The sequence below is a fragment of the Anas platyrhynchos genome, chromosome 10 (genome assembly GCF_047663525.1).
Source record: "Anas platyrhynchos isolate ZD024472 breed Pekin duck chromosome 10, IASCAAS_PekinDuck_T2T, whole genome shotgun sequence".
NCBI classification, from domain to species: Eukaryota; Metazoa; Chordata; class Aves; order Anseriformes; family Anatidae; genus Anas; species Anas platyrhynchos.
In genome coordinates this window covers 10,275,052-10,294,453 of record NC_092596.1, presented here as the reverse complement: position 1 = coordinate 10,294,453, position 19,402 = coordinate 10,275,052, and the positions used below count along the sequence as shown (strand labels likewise).

General features: G+C 44.9%; 1 long non-coding RNA gene across 9 annotated transcripts in view; it reads left to right on the top strand.

The window, feature by feature from the left end:
* LOC106017391 (uncharacterized) overlaps positions 1-19,402 on the top strand; it is an 88,838-nt gene that overhangs the window by 48,850 nt on the left and 20,586 nt on the right. For 6 of the 9 annotated variants that reach the window (XR_011811608.1, XR_011811612.1, XR_011811610.1 and 3 more), the window contains one exon: positions 19,225-19,353. This is a non-coding gene — a long non-coding RNA (uncharacterized lncRNA). Of the gene's footprint in view, positions 1-14,870; positions 15,855-18,105; positions 18,253-18,984; positions 19,120-19,224; positions 19,354-19,402 lie in introns of those variants that run through there. The other 3 variants (XR_011811609.1, XR_011811613.1, XR_011811611.1) reach the window with 3 other exon arrangements.

Below are 19,402 nucleotides of genomic sequence, written 5' to 3'. Positions count from 1 at the left end.
ATCTTTTGGGGCACAAACTCCTTTTGCATCTTCTGAAATGAGTATTCATGTCACCACTTGGCATGCTCTGAGGTGAAATTAATCTCCCGTTGTATTGCTTCGTTTTTACTGCTGACTGAAATAATCTTTTCAATATCTTTTTCCTTGTTTATTTGCGTTCTTTTTTTGATGCATGACTTACGGAGGAAATTTGAAAACAAGTCACAAAATTGAGATCCCTGATAAGCTTTTAAAACTCCTTAAATATTCCTCCATGTTCTGCCGTCAGAGCGCTTTGAGTAATTGCTTTTTTGCTTCCAGCAGATGCAGTCAATGTCGCTTCAAGGATTGCCATGGTCTGGAGGTCCTTTTGGCATTGGATATCAAAATACATCAAGATGTGGTTTTTGCAAAGCGGCAGTAGTCAGTGCTGGGGCTGGCACTCGCAGAATTGTAGAAAGGCCAGCAGAAAGAAATGAGCCACGGACTTCTGTAAGGACTGGGGACATGGGGGCACTTCCCAAACACTTGACAGCAGGCAGGAGACTGCTGCCAGACAAGGATGGTTTGCATTAAAAGCATCCCAGTTGTAGGAACTGGGCAGAGTTTTCCCCAAAATTTTACATCAAGGAAAGTTTTTCCTTTTTTAGTTCTCTAAAAATAAGTGGGGCAGGCTGCCACTTCTTTTCACAGTATGTCTGCTTTCTGTGACAAGACTAACTTAGAAACACATTGCATTTGTAGACTATGAGATGTGGAAATGATTTCAAATCCTACAGGTCTTTGCAGATGTAATCTTGTCCATGGGGTGACTACAAGGTGTGGTTTATTTGCGTTAACAGATATGCAGTGAATGTTTGCAGGTTAATCTTGTGCTATATCACTATCCCTATCAAGCACAGTGACTGCAGCAGGAAAGTCAGTGCTGCACTTTGTCTATTAGAAGAGATGTTGTTTTATCAGCCAGGTAGGCGGCTGAGCAAAATCCATTATGTTTTGTGTTGCAAGGTATTTTGAGATCTAGACATAAAAGAAATGTGATGTTAGATTATTCTTCGCTCTGTGCCTCCTATTTAGAACTAGTGCCCAGCTGTCTCCAGATGTTTCCTGCCATCATTGACAGTGCCTTGACCACATGGAGTCCAAACACATCCCAGAATTACAAGCTAGATTCTTTCTATGGCCCAGAAGTCTTTGAGGGCCACGTTTTAACAAAACGAACCTGTCAGAACACAAACCTCCTTTATCAAACACCTTCCATGCTGATTTTCCCTAGTTTTCAACAGTCCCTTGGCTAAAGCAAGGTGCATTACACAAGCCAAGAGCAACGTGCCTGGTCTGCTGCAGCTCTTCCTGGAGTTCTGCTCTTCCCTGGTGGCTTTGCATTTGTCACAAACTTTTGTGTTCCTCTCAGGTTTCTTGTTCTCCTATGGCAGTTCATGTGAAAAGTCTGGCCAGCTTTCTCTTGCTGGCATAGGATAAACAATTGTACACTAAAGGCCAACTATAGGGTCAACGTTGCTGGGGGTTGCTGTAATTGCTAGTGTTGATTTTCAATTTCTACCTGTTAGTGCTGATCAAAGCAGCTCCCTGAATTTCTTCTTTCATCGCAGTTGACTATTTCCATGCTTTCATGCTGGCTTTTTGTGAACCTTTTGGTCACTGATCCAGATAAGTCATCTAAAATTAATTCCAGTGAGGCATATGTAAGAAAGTGAGCTTCACAAAGTCCTCAGAGAAGGAGTACAGACCAAGACCCTTGCATGACAGATTATGTTTGGTTTGCTGTCTAATGCAGTTTCCTGAGCAGGGGCATTATTCACAGGTGTTGCTGTAACTTGGTGGTTCTTAGAGACTTCAAGTGTTGCAGATGTAACTTGCTATTGTGGAAAAAATGTTACCACGCTAAATGAATCTTGTGCTGGTGAAGGGTGGTCGTAAACATGGAAATGGCGGAGGTGAGGTGAATGAAAAGCACTGAATTTGCATAGGTTAGGAAAACAAACAAACAAAGTTTTAAAATGGAAGCCAAAACCACAGAAGTACAGCAGATTGTAGTGGGATACAAAAAAAAAAAAGCTTATACTTTAGAACCCCATCATAGGATAATTTAGAGTATATGCTGTTATACTGTGAAGCGATCATGCAGCAAAGAGAAAAGACTTAGGGCCATCGTTTTTGTACAGCACTTGGTCATATTTCAGTTGTCTGCAATATACTGGTAGCTTTCAGAGAATATTCTGCTCCTCAAGACAGGTAAGGAGGTGCTCATTTATGCTCCATCAAGAGCTGGGGATGCTCTCTGGGAGGAGAGGGCTGTAGAGCAGGCAGATACCACCCAGGTGATGTCTGTGTTCATAACCAGAGGCCTGGCACTTCTCCCCTGCACTGAAATGGGCTGTGAATTGGGTAATAAAGCAGGAGATGTGTGCCCATAAACTGAGCCCAGCTACTAGGAGATCTGTTTGCAGAGTGTGAGTGCTTGCTGCTGTAATCCATCCATACAGACAGATTTTGTGATGCCTCCCCTATGCTCACCTCCTGCTACCTGCGGTGGTCTCCCAAGTAGATTTACTTGCTAAATAAAAAATATGGGACAGTAAACATAAATCGCTGTACTTGAGTCATTTACTCAGCCCTATGTTTTACTATAGACCTTGGATGAAAATGAATATATGTTTGGAAAGCCTGATTGCCTCATCACCATGGGAATTAGGAACTCTGGATAATAAATACTACTAATTAATACTGTATTTTTCATAATTGTTCAACAATTTCAAACTGGTTGTAAATTTTTCCTTTACTTTCACTGATACCAACTTGGGCACAATACAACTGCAGCATTTGCCCAGTCTGGGCTGGAAACACCCAAAGACTTTGCTTGACACTAAACCCAGATCTAGACCCTTTAACAGCAGCCGCATCTTCATTTTATTTTGTCAGAGGAAGGGATGATGTAACCAGACCTTTCCTATCCACTGGTGATCCAAGGGCACTTAAGGCTGCATTGGGATGGGGTGGAAGGCTCAATCCCTTCAGCAGCTCTGTGCTTCGCTCCAGCTTCCTCCCAGGATGTCTGCTTGCAAGGGAAAACTGCTTGTTTCCTAATCTCCCCCCTGGTGTGCTGTGGGGAGGTAGGCTGCTATTTTAAACTGTTGGCACCGCAGTGATGTGGCTGTGCTATAATCACCTGCTTTGCTTTTCATGTGTCTGTCAGCAGATGGCTGTTGTTGATGATTTATAGTGTTATATTTCAGACCTCATTAACCAACATAAGAGCATCTATGTGCTAATTTCATTCTGTCAAATATTAGTCGTAATAAACATCCACATAGTTTCACCCAGTGGGGTTTATTGACTAAAACAGTAATAAGGCTGATCTGGTGGCTCTGTTACTGAGCAGACCGGGTGGATACACCCCCTCGCAGCCCCCATGTGCTCGTGTAACCTTCCCTGCTCAGTGTCTGTTGGATGGGAGTGAGCCCTGTTCAGCAATGCCCTCTAAAATCAATGAAATGCCTCCCCTTAAAGCCCCCCCTTTTCCCTGGTAATCTGCAGTGTCTTAAAAACATGCTGATAATGCAGCCCCCTGTGCAGGTATTCTCTTATCTGAAGGGCTCATGCCAGCATTCTCAGCTTAGGCAACAAAACCTTATCTATTTCAGGCACTCGAGGCACCATCTGTCAGCAAAGCAAGGCGAACAGCCAGCCCTCAGCAGTCAGGAGCTGTGGGGCTGGCTGTGTGCTCTGCCTTTGGGACCCGGATCCCAAAGATATGTGGTTTCCAGGCAAGATTTGGGAACGAAGGCAAAATTTTAGCAGAGCTCTTAGGGCTCCTTGCAGGCCTGGGTTAATGCTGTAGTACCACCAGTTGGATCAGCCTTTGCTCATCACTGAAGGCCAGCAGTTGGTGCAACACATATATCAATAAATCCACCTGGAATAGCAATTCCAAGTCTAGGCCCAGCCCCAGTATTTAGGAAAACTGGGTAGCGTATTTATTAAGGGCTCCAACTGCTGTGGTGCGATTGGTGCTGCTGTTGCCCATCTAGAGGAACAGATGGCACTTCTGGGGTTTGTCGCTGCTGTCACAGGCAGGGAGAGCGCCTGTTTAAGGGGAAATATAAAAGCACTTTGGCAGATGTTCCCCCCTCAGGGCTTGGGACAAGGAAAGCAGCCTGGATGTCAGGTCCCTGCTGTCTCTAACCCAGTGTCTGCAACTACTGATGTGAATGGACCCTTTGTATATAGGGCGAAGCAAGGAATTGAATATTGCAAGCCTTCTGTGCAGGTATTTTAGCCTACTCCAGTATTTCACTGCAGCTGGGGCAGATTCCCTGAGGGAGGGAAGTTTCTTTAATGTCAGTAGCTTCTGCATTGCCTGCTGTGCCAATGCCTGCTCCATCATGGGGCAGAGCGTGTGGTGCCCCTCTTGTTTGCGCCCTCACAGCAGAGCTCTGGCGCTTGCCGAAGTGGTCACATCGCGTTGCTGATTCCAGCTCTCTTAAAATCCCCTTTGCAGGATTTTCTCTCTGCTTTGGGAGGCAGACCAAAGGGGTGTGCTGGCTGTTTGATGTACTCTTGTGGCAGCTTCTGCTGTGAAGTGCTGCAGAAGAGGGGCACGGTGGCCACAATCCTGAAGCCTTCATGTTCCTCTGTGGTTGGCACCAGTTCTGCCACTTGGTTTCCTAGCAAGGCTAAGTCTAAATAGTTTATGGCCTGGGATCACTCCTGCCCTGAAAAGGTTATTAAAAGAAAAGTAACGTAGAGGAACATCTTCCATTTTTTTTTTTTATCATTGAAAATAGTTCTGGAGGTGACCACCACTATCTGCATGTTTCCAAAGGTCACAGGCCTAAAATTATTCAGGATTTACTTTTGTTCTTTTTTATGCAAATTGAGTGTGTAAGTTAATCTTCGTTTACATATAAAACTCAAATACTGAAGTAATGAAGATGAGACAAAAGTACTGAAGCAAATAAGTTTTTCTGCCACAAAACTCTATTAATGACAGTAGTATTGATATTTGCTTTATATATGTGCCTTTTTAACCTGGAAAAGTTGATAGTAACATTTCTTTTTTTAATTTTCCTGTTTTATAGTTCAGTTTATCTCTGCAGCATCTTTGGTTGTTGGATGAACAAGTAGCACACAGTGGCTGGTGGGACACAGCTGTCCCTGCTTCAGCCTGAGACGAAGGGACAGGACTGACACTTCCCCTACTTGCTTTCCCAAAACATCCCCATCACTTAAACGTGGCAATTTAAGGAATACCAGTCGGATGTTTCCTAGTGCCATCTGTCTAAACATTGCTTTTACTAGGGAGTCAATTAATCTCCATTTTTCCTTTGCAGAGAATGATGGCTGTGCTCTGATGAGAAAGGCACTTGATAATTTAATGGGCACTTTGTCTTTTTTCTAACGAGCTGTGTTGATTTCTGAGAAGTCTGCTATTCACTGGGTGAGGGAAATGAATGAACTGAAGTAAAACATTAGAAGAGCCATTAATGTGAAGGATGTTTAATCTCTGTAAGCTAAAAATAAAGCTTGTGAGCTATTTGGTTTTATTAACATTTGAATGATAAAGAAATTTGGAAAAAAAAATAGCATTAGTGAATGCCAAGTTTTTCAAAACCAAGATGGTGTGTAAGGAAAACGGCAGCTTTTTAAACTAAAAATTGTTTTGAAATCATGGAAATAATCATGTTTTGGCCTTTGAAGTAAGAAAAATGTTTCCCTGGCAGTGTTTGTGTTGCAGAAGGCTTTCAAGGTCAAAATCAAAAGGTTCAATCATTTTTCAGTGCTTCAGTTGGAATGAATCAGTCCCGGGCTCTGACTTTTTGACATTTTCAGCATACAGAAGTTTTTGACTGTCTTCTGTTCTAGAATATGGAAAATCTTCAAAGTCTCAAATGTGATAGGGTCGGAAAACCTGTTCCCACTCCAAGCATCCTAGTGCCTGAGTGGTCGGTGCTTGGCAGACGTGGGGGGGTCGCTGCAAAAGCTAGGCAGTGCTTTAGCTCGGGGAGGGGATTTCTCCGTGTGCTGGTCACCTTGAACATCATCTGGGAGGATGACTTTTTTTTCCAGTATTGACACCTAGACAGGTTGGATTTTATGGAAAACCAGCAGCCAACTCTAAAAAGTAGCTAGTTTAGCAGTTAGAAAACAAATCAGACTTTATTTTTGTTTATTTTAGAGCAATGTCAGCACATCTGTGCAGTGGAGCAGCAAGGTTTGTTGGCAAACGGCAGGTCTGAGGCTGATAACTGCCCCCCAGAGAGTCTTTTGGGATGTGGGAGAGCAGAAGATAGCTGTGTGGCCCTGCTGCAGGGGTGTTTCCTAATCCATGCAAGGATCCACCTCTAGCAGGATTGCAGCCAGCACCTGCTGAGAGATTCACTGCAGCTTGAAGCAAGGAGCTTGCTTTTGTCAGAGCAAACTGCGTGCCCTGGGCTGGGACAGAAAGCTGCAGGGAGGGGATGTCGTGCTGAATTCCCTCTAGCCTCATAGACAGTGTGTCTGGCTGAGCACGGGCAGCTGCAGGTCCCTGGTGCAGCTGCTTCGTCCCCCTGGCTGAGCAGCAGAGGTGAGCAGGACCCACAGGCACCTGGGCAGTCCCAGACGTGGCTCCTCACATTATGGGGAGTGAAGAGCAGGCAGGGAACAGCTGAGATTTGGGTCTGTGCCCTTTTAATGAGCAGTGGGCATATGGGGTAAGACTTCCTGAGAAGTGGGTGCGCGTACAGGTTCCCCGCTCAGCTAAAGCAGTGTAACCATATTTTTTCTACTAAAAAATGTTTTGTTTTTCATGTATTACTTGTTTTTATCAAAAGCTAATATCACAAGATGGTGAGGGGAAGAACAGGAGGCACACTGACACCATCCCGCACTAGCAGGTAGCTCTGTGATTGCCTCTGGGACGCAGAAGATCTGAGCTTAAGTCTTCCTCCAGCTTTCATCTGCTCCACACAAAATGCAGCAGCTGCTGAAAGCTGAGAGCACGGCATGCCAGCGTACTCTTGTGGGCAGTTGACTTATTAATGATTTAAGCCTTGTGGGATGGAGACTGACATCAGGTGAGTGATGAGCAGGGTGTGGGTGTGCTGCAGGGAGAGGGAGAGGCTGCGAACGAGCAGCACCACAAACACGTCAAGGCAGGGACTGGGCAAGAAACAAAAGAACAGACCAGGATGAGGAAAGCCACAGGTTTACATTGCAGAAGTCTTGTTTTTCATGGTGTTTTAATAGTAAATGTTAAATATGGCAAGCAGCAAGCTGCCCATATGGGGCCACATTTTTTGTGTTTGCTGTAAATGCAAAAATGCAGCTGGAGGGGCTGTCCCGGAATGGCTGCAGTGCTGGAAGCACCTCATTTTGGCACCCGATACTTGCCTAACTGAACAGAAATACTGCAAAAAGTCTCATTCATCTGTCACAGCACTCTCTTACACAGTAATGCACGAGACCACAGGCTTGTGAGTGATAGCATGTTTTTGTGAGCAGCTGCCACTCAGCTGGTTGTACAGTAACTGCGGTGTGCTGGCAGAAGAGATGCACGTTTCTGCCACGTCACAGCGAAAGCTTAAACATCCAACACACGATCCCTGAAACTGAGCTTCCACCCCAGCAGGAGGTGCCACAAACTGGCACAACCCTTTTGGGGTGCTGCACTGTGTTGGGCTCCGGCTCACGCTGGCAGTCCTGTCCTGTGCACACTTCAGGGACTTAAGGGCTCTGAGTTTTATGTAGTAGTAATAACGTGGTATCCGTACAGATTTACTGTCTCTGTATTCCTGAAGTTACAGTTGTTTCTACTGAGTTGAAGGCTTTGAAAAATACAATATAATAACCTAAGACTAAACTCTGATACTTTTAGATGGTGTATGTATGAATGTCAGAGAAGATCAGTGCCTTTTCAAACTCAGGTATTATTTTTTGCATGTCTGAGAGGTGATAGGACTTAAAAGCAGTCACTGGGAAACCTCAAGTAATGCTTACCACTGCTGAGACTATGTTCAAAGCAAGAGAACCCCGTGGCAATCAGCCTGATTTCGTGTTTGGGACACCGAGGACATGTGATGTGGCCATCCGCCAGTGGTTTCTGTTGGCTCTCAAGCAACGCTGCAAGGTAAAACAATAACATCAGGTCATCAAACAGCGCGTAACGCTGCTGTTGGCAGCTGCACAGAGGCTGGGAATATTTGCACAGCCTCTCGGGATCCTGTTGGCAGTGCCCTGGCAGAAAAGCCAGGTCCGGGCACCTGTAGAAGATACCCAGCTGCCAGGCTCTGCAGCTGAGAGGTCCTGTTGTGGTGCTGGCAGTGACTGTGCTGCTGTCATTTGCCCATAGGTTAGTTCTCTGAACGGGATTTTTCTCAGCAGGATTAGTCTTGTGGCTGGACTTGATCTAGCAAAAGGGACAAAACTTTGCTTAAAGTCATTTGCTGAAACGTACCGTCAGGCACTAGAGGACCTGCTGCTGAGCTTGCTTATATTGTACATCTTTAGCTGCATTTTATATGTCAAACCCCCTCCCATTCCTTCCCTCTCTAGCTGGGAGACAGCATTTTTAAATTGAGGAAGGGGCTGTAATTCACCCTTTCCAAACAGCCCTTCTAAAACATATACACCATTCAAACTCTGCTTTTAAATGTCCCTCTCACACAGCGGAGCCAGATCCTGAAGCCAGCTTAGCGTTATTCTAATTTGGAGTGATTAAAATTTATGGGGACTAATCTGTTGCAAAGCATATGTCAGTGTTCAGCTGATCGAGTACAGTACCTGATAACTTGGAGTGATTCTGCTCTGTGATCTATAGCCTGATTTTCATAGGAGGTATTTAACCTGCAGTTATGAGAGTAGAAAGAAGTAATAAAACCTGGCGTAGGCTTAAGGAAAAAAAATAAATGAAATCAAAGTTATTGAAAAATAGCTGGTGGGAAAGGTTAAGGTGTTATGTTAATAACAGGAACCAACAGCCCTGCTAAACCGAGGCAGATGCGAGCTGCGCTGCCTGAAGTTCAGGCAGGGGAGGTGATACGATGGCACTCCATTGAAGCTAATCCTGTTTGAGGGTATCAGAAAGGGTTTTTGAGGCAGGTTTTTGCAGAATTAGTAACCTTTGAAATCCCTTGGGAGCAGCAAGTTGCTCAGCAGGATCACTGTGCAGAAGCATGCAGCAGGCTGATGAACATCCCCTGCTGCAGGGCTGGGTGCTTTGGGCATCCTGGTTGCTTTGGGGCAGCTCAGGCCACCTGGACTGAGCTGGGGTCTGACTCCTGTGGCCATGAAAATGTCAGGTCACAGATGGAAAATCCAGCTTCAAGTCCTGCCTGGCATCTCCTGGACAATTCCTTACAAGAGCACATTGTGTGTGCCATTTTTTGGGTGCTTCCCATTCTGCTGAGCTGCAACTTACCCGGATTTGTTCAGTTAATGTCCCGTGCAGTGCTAAGCACAGTGTGAGGAACTCGTTTTCCACCTTTGTGCGATGAATCAAGCCACCCTTTGCTGTCGCTGTTCACTGAGTGCTGCTGAGGAGAGCTGGGATAGTTTGCTTTAGGAAGAGGAAATGTGCTGACGAATCAGGAGCAGTGGCAGGCTCCCAAAAGGACATGTCCCTTCTCTTTAATAAGGTGTCTTACATTGTAACCTTCTCATCATTTTTAATAAGCTCTTGCACTGTCAAGCTGCACTTGGCTATTTTTCTCATTTTCCATCTGCTTATGAAAAGGGCTTACAGGAAATGAATGATGAAGAGGGGATGCTACGAGGATGGCTGCTCCGTGGAAGCAGTCAGGCATTTGGTCCATGTGGAAGGGGGCTTCTCTGTTTGTTTTTTTGTCTAGTTTTCCAAAATAAGTTGCTAGCAGGGGGAACATGCCCTGGTAGGTATCTATGGCCCAAGTTCCTTTCCAAAGTGGGCTTGGGGTGGGGGCTAGGTCACTCACCAGGTGTGAACTGAGGAAACAAAGCACGACTTACCCCATGCATTTCCTTTTTTTTTTTTTTTTTTTTTGTGTGTGTTTACTGGAATCGTACTGGGTGCTGATAAGTGAGAACATGATCATCCTGGCTAGGTGTGAGCACATCAGTCAGTTTTTTTCATGAGTGTTCTTCAAAAGGCTTAAGAATGATATAAAAATGATTCATGTTTGAATTCAGTCTGAACACTTCGTCGCTCTGAACTGGAAACTCTTGTTCAAAATTATTCCAAACAGTTCTGTGAAAGAGAAATTATCCAGCAGATATTCCTTACTCTATCTACCATGGGGTGATTTGTTACAGCAAAATGAAACTGTCCAGCAATAATAATTTCAGAAAAGAAATCCTCTTCATCGGTGCAATGAGAATGTGGTCTTTATAATTTATTACAGCAGCACCAAAGAAACCTATTGCATGCACCTAACTCTTTGAGCTGGAGAGATTTCCTACAGCTTTTGTTCCCTTTCCTCTTGCAGGAGATTAGCCTGGCCCAGACATACCAGCAGTGCTCCTCCACACCTAGCTCCCAGTGATCAGCAGGGGCTGTGTTACTGGCTCAGAGACACACAAAGCAAACAAAACGGCTTATTTTTCCTATATTTATGGCTGCTGGCTCTAGCAGTGTCCATAAGTGCTCCCCAGTAGGGGTGAATCCCAGTAGGGGGGTTCAAAACTGGCCTCCAGAGAGAGCCTCTTTCTGCCTTAAGTAGCTTATTAAAGTATAAATCTCTTTCCAGATAGACTAGGTTGACCCTTGCAGTGTGTTTCCTGTGGAATAGTTCACATCATAGCTCATAGTGATATTTTTGTTTGCCCGTAGGGATGAATGTGTTGTTGCAATCCTTTAGTTTGCAGTGTGCTCGGAAGAGAAAGGTCTTTCGCGTATTTCTGCTTCGTTGCTCTCCGAAAATTATCAGTTTTCTGCTTTAATTAAAGGCTCACGTAGCTAAACTTAATAAGTATGTTAGCAATATTTCTTACAGCTTTGTCTGGGTAAACATATGTATTTTCCATTACAGGAATGACTCAAAAAATAAAGCTCTTTAACTGCTGGTTTTGATTCAAAGGATCTGAAACACATTTTGGGACCGGTGAGCTTTACGAAGGGCTGCAGTGCATTCAAAACAATTCATAGTAGCCTTTCCATTGCGATATTCCTCCTTTTCTTCATGATGCCAACATCCAAAATCCTTCACTTGACAGGCTGCCCTTCGTCTCACACAGCCAAGGAAAGCTGATGTGCATCCCTCCAGCACATGCCACAAACATGAAAGAGAAAGGAGCTGTGTGCCCTAAGCCAGTCTGCCCTTGTACATCCTCGCTTGGCCCCAAGTATTCAGAAATATTCCAAGAAAGCTCTCCTGCAGCAAGGTCAGGGCAATGGCACATAGGGATACTGTCACAGGTCATTGAGGGGGTTGCTGTAGACTTGAAAAGAAAGCAAGCCCTGCTTGGAGGGAGGCAGGAGGCAAAAAGCATCTTCCTTCGTGCTGGGATGGGGCAGTGCAGCTGCACATGGGTAGAACAGATGTGGAAGTACCAAAATCAAGGTAGAAATAATCCCACCTCCACTCATACACTGTCCTTGAAATTGTAGCTGGGTTATTACTGTGATGAAATGTGCTTTCTGCTTCTTACTGTGTTTATTAGGCTGGTGGTGTATGATCTATGATGTTCTTAATGATTTTCTTGCTCGTAAGTATCTGGATTTTTGTAAGTGATGAGATCGGGCAGCGTAATACTGTCACTTAGAATCCTTAACTGAAGTGAAGGGCTTGGCTTTTTAATACAATTTATATTTATGAGAAACTAATATAAGATGGTTTTACATTTTCAAAGTAATATAACTAATATAAGATCATGAAAATAGTGATGGTCAGATTTGTCAGGATTTGGTCAGAAATTATGCAAGCAGAAACTGAACAGCTGTAGGACTTGGATCCTAATTTTGCAAAATACTTCAGTATTGACTTAATTTTGTGGGCAGGGCTGTTGTCCTGTGTTTAGTCCCAAAGTCTGAAGAAAGTTACTGAGCGTTGATCAAGGGTACAAGTACCTAAGATGCTGTGTTCTGTAAAACACAGCATCTGGTTGTGAAGTTTCGTAATGAAGTCATTCAAAAGTAAGTGGTTTGCAAGAAAACAAATCCATTTAAATCCTTAGTATTCTTTTTTTTTTAATTTCATAACAATTTCAACTTCATAGAACTGAAGGCTCTGCATGTGTATAGCGATGTTTTTATTCTTTCATTCTGGTTCAAGAAAAATACAAAAGAAACAATATTTGAATCCCTACTTCAAATTGCTCACTGGCAAGTAAGTTTTCCCTGGTATAAATCAAGGTATTGTCAGAATTCACTTTTCTCAAATGTCAAGGTCAGCTAGAGGTTTGTAAAATTGTTCATGCCAAGAGAAACTAACGAACCAGTTAAGAGACTGATAGAGAAGTTTGGCTCTGAATATGTTGGTTAATCACCTGAGAGCCCACTAAATATGATTTTGATTACTTTCTTGACTTTATTTCTGTGTTTAATTTGAATAAATGTGAGTCACACAAAATAATTTTGCTATGAGACACGTCTCCGAGTCCTCTTGGAACCTTTTTTAGTTTTATGTTAAATATAGACTAACTAGCGTGCAGAATAATCACAGCAGTTGCTACACAGGTATTTTACACACATTGATATAGATGCAGCATAAAATTGGAATACACACTGTACTTTAAGCTACTCAAGTGAATGGATAGCTCCAGGTGGACTTTGAAAATGTTATGAGGTGACCATTTTCCGAAGATTAGCACCCAAAATGCTGCCATAGCTCTTAAAACTTCACTCCCACGTGTGTTGGCATTGAGAGGAATGTGGGTTCAGTCAAGGGCACCCATGGAAACTGCATCAACTCAGAGCTTTGTAGATCCAACAGACCCTCGTGGGGCAAGGAGCAGGCAACATTGTTGGTAAAAGCAGGGTCCTCTCCAGAGCCTGGAATATCTGAGGGCTCTTTCCTTGGCTCACTCAGTCTCCCAGATTTATTTTCAGTTCTCTGTAATCACCTTGAAGTGTCTTCTTGAGTTGTTTGAACTTCACTGACTTACTGGAGAAGTAACACAAGATCTGCAAAGGCTGTTTTCCTGATGAAAACCTTAAAGACTGGGCTGTTTCCTCTCCTGCTGTACCACACTCCAATCCTCTCAATTTTCACCAGCACACAGCAAAATCACAGGCTCTGTTTTCAGCGCCATGCTCCCCTTGCCAGCTCATGAAAAAAAAAATTCCCTTTTCCTCTTCCAAATCCAGCTTTATTCCTCCCTTCTCAGGAAGGGGAATTGAGGTTTTAAGTCAGTAGCCTTGTACATCTACTATGAAGGGATGGCAGAGGCAAGTGGCGTAATGCTGTTGGCAACTCAAATACACTCCTCCCAGAGCAAGCCTCTGGCACTGCTTTTCCCACTCCGTGGATGGAGGTGCTGAAGTTTTCCAGAAGTACTTAAATTTCCACTGACTGCAGTAGCCCAGACTGCCAGGCCATTCAAAGCCTTGCAAAAGGAATCATTTAAATAAACACGCAATCTGACCTCCCAGAGGAGGGCTGATAATTAAGCACTAATTTGAGCAACATTTTAAAAGCCATTATGGATTTTATTTGCAGATCAGCAACTGCTTAAATGGATGGCTTTAGGGCATGAGAGTTGTGCTCATCATTTTTAAATGCATAAGATGTTTTCCTTGGGCAGCTGTGCTTGGACACTTCTTGGTTGCATTTTGGAGAGCTGAAGGAGTAACAGGTTCAATGCAAGCCTGGTTTTGCAACACGGATATATTTTAATCAGGACTCAATTGCTGACAGTGTAATGAAACGTGCAGATTTCTCATTTCTTTCACTCATCAGGAATGTAACTGGTGAAATTGAAACAGATAATTAGACCTTACAGCAAAACAAAAGAACTTCTGGTAGAAAAGCAAGTGGAGCCCATTTCCCAGTGACATTCTGCTGTATCCCACAACTCTGCTTGATGCCTTAGATATAAAAAAAAAAACTAACAACAACAAAACAGGACTGAAAAAAATGTGGCTGAGTTCCTCAGAGCCCTGAGCGCCGTTGCCTGCAAGTGATGAACTGCCTGATTTGTGCAGTGCTAGCAAGAACGCTCGGGGAAGAGTTAGCATCCGAAGGAAAACACAATAACACTTTAAATCTTGGCCTTGGCTAAGTGGCAGCCTGCATTAATATATAATGGTATGGGCTAAATCAAGCACCATAAATATAGAGGACTAGCTAATGTTGGCTCCACGTGGATCCAGAGCAACTGAAATATTTTCTACTGGGAAAAAGCCCGAACGGAAGAAGCCAGCTTGGTCCTGGAAGACACACAACACCTGCTTATATAAATACAAACTACTGGCTTTTGCCTAGAATAAAATGTGTCTCGATTATTTTCAAATTACTCTATAATTATGATAGAAAAAATGAAGAGGAGTGTGTCTGTATTATACTGGACATCTATAAACTCTGAGTCAGGCAAGGCTACAGCTGGTGCTGTACTTTCCTGTGTTTTGAAGTTAGGAGCGCAGATTTTGGGGCTATCAGTAATTTCCATTAGTGAGTCATCCTCTTCATCTTCAGCACTTTTTGGCAGTGATGGTGATGCTGAGACTGAGCACCATGCACGGTCATGTGTTAAGCAGGAGGGCAGGAGCCTGAGCGTGGGTTTGTACCTGAGCTCTGTATTCAGCCGGACCTAGAGCTTGTGGTAAGCTGTGCGGAGGTTACCACAAGCACTTCTCCTGTGACGGAGAGTGCACAGGTTGGATTACACGCTCGACAACACGTGCAAGAGCGTGTGATGTTTTCTTGCTGATAAAGGGATGGTTGGACAAACAGTCCCCAGCGATGACCCACTGCAGAAACTCCAAGGAAAGGGGATTACTGGATGGAAAAAGCACGTGCAAGATCAAACAGGCACGTATCGTGTGGCTTGGTACAAGATGTTACACCGCATCTGCTGAGCAAGGGCTGGGGTTATGGGGCAGCTCCAGTCTCTGTGGGAAAGGTGCAGACCATGTGAGACAACCGAATTTTCTGCAAACATTGAAGCATAACATTGGTATTAACCTCTGTCAGGCTCCCAAATACACCCAGGATGCCTGCCTCTTCCTGGCTAGCAGGGAGTGACTCACGCCGTGACCCAATTTGGCCTATTTGGGACCCAGCCAATTCCCCAGCTGCCTGCTGTTGAAGTAGCTCTGCTCGAGCAGCGGCAGCTGGGAGCCTGGGTAGTTGTTGAGGAATGCATGCTGGGCTGCAGTCCCTCTTTCTAGGGCGTGCTGCTTGTGCTGGCTGCTCTGCCCTACCCCGTTTTAGTGGTATTTGGGGACTCCTGGCTCTCCAGATGATCTGGGGTGCTGTAAGCTTGCGATTTGTCACCCTTCAGCACAGCTCCTCCAGACTAGCTCAGCTGATAGCATCCAGCCCGTGGAGCCCATGGAGAGGATGAGATCTGTCTCCAAAAATACATGTGCCCAAGGTGGGAAGTGATGCCGAAAACCTGGTTCAGGGTGTGTAAGCTGTGTCTCTCCAGCAGTTTCTGGGAGCTGGCCTCAGGGATCCAGGAGCTTGTTGTGCTCCTCCCCAGGGCAGCTGGGCTGGTGCCTGCCACAGCCTTAGGGTGGGCTCCAGCCCCCATCTGTGCTGGGGGGGCTTCTGTGCCCTCTCTGCCTGCCCAGGGCGGGTTCTCAACTTTTTCTCTGTGGGAGGGTGCTGTCACAAGCCCTGAGAAGCCTTCCTGTTATCACCCTCTCTGGCTGTATGTCTGGAGTGATTTCAGTTGCAAAGAGAGAAACAGTGGAGATCTTGGAGCTTAATTCAAGATTTTCATCCAGAAGTAATGAGGTAATTATCCTTCTAAATCTGTGTGTTGTGACGAGGCAGAAAACAATTTAGAGTCAAGTAGGGGTCACTGACTTGCTTTATTCTTGTTCCAGAATGCCAAAATGTAAATGATTACACTAACAGTGTGTCAAGGTTGTCAGTAAGCATGGAAACATGTCATGTATCTGTCCTGCCTGGAATGAAGACTTCACTTCTGTGTGCTTGGGATTCAGCATGTTAAAAAGCAGTAGGCAGGATGAAAAGGAAATAGCAGCTCCTTGCATTGTCCAGTGTCCTCTGGCTGAAAACAGTTTCCTTTACTACCAGTATCCTTAGTAACAACAACAAAAAAAAAGCTGTGCAGGTAAGCATGCAATAGGGAGTTGGTTGTGCACCAGTAGGAGGTGGGCTTTAGGCCAATTGTGGCTGCTGTGCCTTGGCACCAGGGCCAAGGTGGCACTTGTGAAGCTACCCCAGAGGAGCACCAGTGCTGGGAAGTCCATGAGGACCGTGGGCCAGGGCCTGGGTCTTGCTTCTGAGGTTGCTTTCTCTCATTTCAATAGCTCTTCCTGCAAAAATGAAGTTAACTAGACTTTCCCTACTACATACCTGCAGTGAGAAAGCATCTGTAGAGATGCCAAGAAGAATCTGGGAGAAAATTGAAATGTGTGCTATTTTTTCCTCCCTGTTTTCCAATAGATGGAGGCATTCTTCATCTAGCACTATAAACTGCTAAGCCTCCAGGTCATAAACAAGAGGAATAGTTTAAATAATAAAATGCTGGGAGGGACGTGCGTGTCAGCACCTGGAAGCTGTGCGGGCTTGGCAATAGCTCTTTTCGATCAGACATCTCCATTGAGCTCCTGAGCCTCCCTGCAGCGTGCAGGTAGCAAATTGGTACTGATGGCAGCTTAATGAGCCCGGCCAGGAGAAACCGATGCCTGCCATCGCAGCTGAGAACAAATCAATTAATGGGGCTGGCCTGGGGAGAAGCAGGTGCTGTAGGGTGGGCAGCCTGGGTTGTGCTGTTCTCTGCTTGCCCCATCCGCTTCTGGGGCCCCTGTATGCTCTGTCCCATGGTGGGCACAGGGAAGGGCTGCTTCTGCCTCCTGCAGCAGCCCTGGAGAAGGTGTGAGGCTGGGGAGAGATGGCAGCAAGGCAGGTGAGCTGGTGGAGAAAGGGGAAAGGCCGTGTGAAGAAAATGAGGATGTATTTGTGCCTATAAAATATGATATGGTTGGCTGTGAAGCAGCTAAACCTGGGAGAGGATCAGAAGGATCAAGAAAAAAAAGGCGTATAATATCACTTGCCTTGCCATGGAAACACAGGGTGTGTGTTTGTTTTCTCTCCACAGTGGTGCTATTTATTTGGGAAGTTACATGGGTGGCTGCAAAGAATTTCTTCCCATGCGCCTGTCTAGGGGAGGCTTGTGAATGCCCTTGGAAATAACCTTCCTGTCTTGTTGAGTTGACAGTTGTGTATCTGAGGCTTTTCAGGACTCATAATGGACAAAACATACCAAACCATGGAAACAAATTTTACTAAGTCCCAAGGTCGAGTCGAAGTGCTACTGCAGTTTGCACCGAGCTGTTGCTCTGGTTTTACAAGCAATTTCCCCCTGATACCTAGAGCCTCTCCTTTGCTTTCATCCAGAGCAGATGCCGCTCCCTCAGGGTGCAGGGAGAGGAGACTGCAACTATAACCTCAAGGCCAAAGTCCTCCACAAGCAAATTTTCAAGCTCCAGGGTGTAATGATTTAACCCTTAATGTACTTATTGTGACTTAGGGCTTTTTGCTATGCCCCATAGCAGGAGCTGTCAGGCTTGGACAAGCACAGTGAACTGGATATCAGTGAGCAGGGGTGTCGGGGATGGGGTAGCACTAGCTTAGAGGTATTCTGTTTCTGGAGCTAAATCTTCTGCTCCTGTACTCTCAAATGAGCAGAGTACTGATTCACAGCCCTGTGTCATCCACAGCTACTTTTCATGCTGCGATCAGAAGGAGAGTGGGCAGAGGTTCAGGGCTTCACAACCAGGCTTTGCTTTAGAGATGCAGTCTCTTATTTAGACAGGGAACTGAGAACCAGAACCCAAAAATAAACAGCTTTTATCCTTTCATGTCTTTGCAACTCAGATTTTTTTTTCTCCTCCAAAACAAACGTTCTCTCCTACATGTAAACACTGACATGTCTTTCAATAAATTTCCAGCAGAGGTTTGAAATAGCTGTCTTTGTAGAAAGCCACATTAATTGAATAATTTCTGCTTTTGACAGGAATTTGAAGATAGAAACTTGTCTGTGAGCAGAGTACCCACGGTTTTGAAGTAATAAATCAGTACTTCGAGGAACTAAAATCTCAAGAGTTCATTCTTTTTAGTGCTCCATTTATGTTCCAGTTCATATTTATACTGCAAACGACAGGTTTGTGCTTAAGGAATGTGCAAGTTGTATTTGTGTATGGGAAAGCATCGACACTTAGGAGAGAGCAAGTAGGAAATGCAACCCTGAGCCCCAGGGAAGCAAAGTTTGAAGGAATGTTTTAGAGTTGGGTACGTGTTCAATCATAACTGTTTTGCAAATCAAAATACCCAGAAAAGCTTCAGTTTAAGACGGAGCTGGTTGTTGTTTGTCACATCAGTCAAAGCCACCCACTTATACCTGGCTGAAGCTACGTGGTTCAGTTACAGCTCCACAGAAATGTGGGCCAAGTGGATCAGCCACCGAACTGTTCTGGGGCAGGCTTTTTTGGCTGTAAGGGCTTTGTCCTCCCCAGTGTATGTGAGGTGTGTGGCCACTCCAGGCTTCTTAGGCTAAGCCTGCCTAGTCCCAGCAGTTATTCTGATTTTTATGTTTGGGGAACTTTGTAAACAAACAAACAACAACAACAAAAAATAATCTTCCCTGTGATGTTACATTGTGAAGCATGCTGATCTGCTTTTTGTTTTATAAGATTAAAATATCCTCTATATCTCTTTTCATATTTCCTTCAAGTCAGGCTGGAATTCCCAAGCTTCTCTTTCCCTCTCTCGCTGTTGTAACCAAAAAGAATTAAATTTTGTCCAGTCTAACAACCGTGACCTTTTCAATCTCATGCGCTTGTATTGAATTTCATCTGAGCTAGGGACTTTTCTTCCGGCATCCAGAAAAATCTCTTTGCCCTACAAATAACTTTCACAAATGCAGAAGCCGGTCACTAATCAGAAGGGAGAAATGCCTGGAGCTTTGAGACTCGCTGTTCAGCTGATGGCTGTCCACATGTGCACTGCTGCTAAGGGTGTCTGGAAGGAGGTTGTATGCAACCAGTCCCTTCTGACACAGGGATGTCTGGGGCAGGGAGGGGATCTGATCAGCGGAGGTTGAGCAGCACTTAATTTTTTCCTATTGTTCTTTCAGCAGAGGCACCAGGCACTGTGATCAAACACCGGGCTGCTGGACTGAGATGAAAGGTGTCTGCTTCTAATGTCGTTGGCTAACAACGCGGCTCCTCGTGGTGGAGCAAAGTCCCCTGACCCAGGGGTGAAGGTGAGGAGATGCCCTTGAGTCCTTTGTCACCAGGTGTCCTCGGGCAGGA